Raw genomic sequence first — 2,816 nt, 5'->3', positions numbered from 1 at the left:
CTTTGAAAAAAAAATGTGGAAAAAAAGGAGTGACGCGGCTCGAGGATGAGGAGAGGGTGTCGCGGCGACGCACCGGCGGGAGAAGTGTCCGTGCGCAAAGGGGCGAAAGGCAGCGAGGAAAGACTGGGCAGTGCGCGCCCGGCACGGACACACACCGCGGGGAGAGAGAGAGAGAGGGGGAGAGAGGGAGAGAGAGAGAGAGAGGGATCCTCTGGTGGCGTGGTGGAAGAGCCCGTGGAGAGGAGAGGAGTCCCCGCAGATGGATTAGGATGGAGAGTCTGCGGCTCGATGTCGCTCCTCCTGAACTCACAGAGACATTGACCCGCTCCGGTCGGTAGTCCCTCCTCTTCACTGGAGGACGCGTCCCTCCATCTCTCTCTCCCTCCCTCCCTCCATCTCTCCCTCCCTCCCTCCTTCCCTCTCTCCCTCGTCACGGTCACTCTACATTTCGTTTTGGATGGATTGGATGTGCGCGTGGCTCTGGGGGCCACACTTCTCCCATGTGAACTTCGAATGGACATATACGGAGTGAGACGCGTAATCTTTAAACTTGGATGCAGATGAAACTGTGTTAACTTAATTAATAAGTCATCACCCAGCTCATATTTGTTGTGGGCTGCGCTACTGTAGTAGGTGCAAATGTATCTCCACTTTGACTCGCTTGAGTTATTTTATCTTATTTTATTTTATACGTTTGTCACAATGGCCGGTCCGCCCCCTCCTTCACCGGCCGCGGAGCTGTGTCCTCTCTGTCTCCCTTTGTCACTCTGCCCTCTCCTGCACACACGCGAATAACAGAGTGAGGAGGAGGAGGAAGAAGAGGGGGAGGAAGAAGAGGGGGAGGAGGAAAAGGGGGGGAGGAGGAGGAAGAAGAGGGGGAGGAAGAAGAGGGGGAGGAGGAAGAGGGGGGGAGGAGGAGGAAGAAGAGGGGGAGGAGGAAGAGGGGGGGAGGAGGAGGAAGAAGAGGGGGAGGAAGAAGAGGGGGGGGGGAGGAGGAAGAAGAGGGGGAGGAAGAAGAGGGGGAGGAGGAGGAAGAGGGAGAGGAGGAGGAAGAGGAGGAGGGGAAAGAGGAGGAAGAAGAGGGGGAGGAGGAGGAAGAGGAAGAAGAGGAGGGGGAGGAGGAGGAAAAAGAGGAGGAAGAGGAGGGGGAGGAGGAAGAGGAAGAAGAGGAAGAGGAGGAGGGGAAAGAGGAGGAGGAGGACGAAGAGGAGGAAGAGGAGGGGGAGGAGGAGGAGGAAGAGAGAGAGGAAGAGGGGGAGGAGGAGGAGGAGGAGGAAGAGGAAGAGGATGAGGGGAAAGAGGAGGAGGAGGAAGAGGAGGAAGAGGAAGAGGAGGAGGGGAAAGAGGAGGAGGAGGAAGAGGAGGAGGGGAAAGAGGAGGAGGAGGACGAAGAGGAGGAAGAGGAGGGGGAGGAGGAGGAGGAAGAGCTGCTCACCTATTCTCAAAGCTTGACTCAGAACAGGAACCCTGAGCCGCAGAATCAGCTGTTGTCGCCGTTGTCATGGACACGCTGGTGTTGTGACTGAGAGGTGTCTGACGTTGATGAGTCGCTGATCAGCTGCTTATTTCAAATGTATCAATACTGAACGTGACACGTCGAAGGATGAACGGTTGTGGAGACGTGACTGACTGACAGTCTGAACATTCACTTCATTTCCCTGAAGAAACAAAACATGACGATGGAAATTAAAGGAAAATCGCAAAACAGACAGAACTACGCAAATAATGATTTTTCAAAAGAAGCTGCTTTTCCCTCTTTGATGTAACAGTGTGTGGGTCAGTGTCCATACATCACATATATATTAATGGTGGTGATCATCATTCATACTCAGACATTCTTTGTTTATGATTCAATTCTTTATTGTTTACTGGTACACTATAAAGTTCTTATAGATCTAGATATCCTACATGTCAAAGTTCACCAGATTGATGTATTTAACTTTGAAATGTACAAAACGTTCTTCCGGGGGAGCATGACCCCTGACCCCTGACCCCTGACCCCCCTACAGGGTCGGACGTCTCTCACATCCCTCTGAAACACTGATGGACTGTGAGCTTGAACCAAATGACAGATTTCTCTGAGTTTGAACATTGTTGGAAAGATTTGGTAATAATCCAAATAAATGTGTCCCCATTTAGACACTTTAATGTTCAGGTTACACATTTAAATAAATGTATGTTGTGGTCATCACTATATCTCCTGATGTCTTTCATTCTCTGTAGATATTCATATTGAATAATAATGCACTGCTCTTTACCACGACAGCCACTTCCCCTTCTAGGTGTATCACTTATCCAGTTGGAAATAAAATACGTCACCGTAGTTTGATTGGTTACTACACGTCGGACTCAAGCCACTCGGTGCCACGGCCAAAGATGGAAATAAAGATGTCGGCTCCCCAAGTTTTTTCTTCTTCCAGGTTTAGTCAGTGGTGTCAGGAAGAATGAGCAGGCAGTTGGCAGTGTAATGCTGAACCTACAATTTCTTCACATCTAAAGCAAAGCTCACTGGGTTGAATGATGTGCCGTCGCGCCCGGAGGCCACAGTCACACGTCATTCTCTCTCGTGCCGTGTGAGAATCCGATCGGCGCTTCCAGAGATATCCCGCGTGACAAAGTTTGTTTTTGCCTTCAGCCCAAGCGGTAATTTTCGAGAGTGACAAAACGGACCAATGACACACGACGTTCCCTTAAGTTGTGTCCAAATTCGATCAGCGGCGTCCGATGCGTGACGACCGGACAGATGGCCCGAGGATGAACCGCCGTCCCACGATGTGTTCGTCAGAGGAAGACCAAACACTGAGGACAACTAGCAG

At 51.1% G+C, this 2,816-nt stretch overlaps 1 protein-coding gene across 2 annotated transcripts in view; it reads right to left on the bottom strand.

The window, feature by feature from the left end:
- htr4 (5-hydroxytryptamine receptor 4) overlaps positions 1 to 360 on the bottom strand; it is a 93,006-nt gene extending 92,646 nt beyond the window's left edge. Inside the window, exon 1 of one of the 2 annotated variants that reach the window (XM_035649722.2) lies at positions 1 to 360. This exon is cut by the window's left edge and continues 123 nt beyond it. The gene's annotated coding sequence lies outside the window, so the exon portion shown is untranslated. The other variant, XM_035649715.2, reaches the window with a different exon arrangement.
- Between the last annotated feature and the right edge of the window lie 2,456 nt (positions 361 to 2,816).

The sequence above is a fragment of the Scophthalmus maximus genome, chromosome 9 (assembly GCF_022379125.1).
Source record: "Scophthalmus maximus strain ysfricsl-2021 chromosome 9, ASM2237912v1, whole genome shotgun sequence".
In the NCBI taxonomy this organism is placed as follows: Eukaryota; Metazoa; Chordata; class Actinopteri; order Pleuronectiformes; family Scophthalmidae; genus Scophthalmus; species Scophthalmus maximus.
The sequence above is the reverse complement of the archived record's forward strand: the minus strand, read 5'-3'. Positions and strand labels throughout refer to the sequence as shown.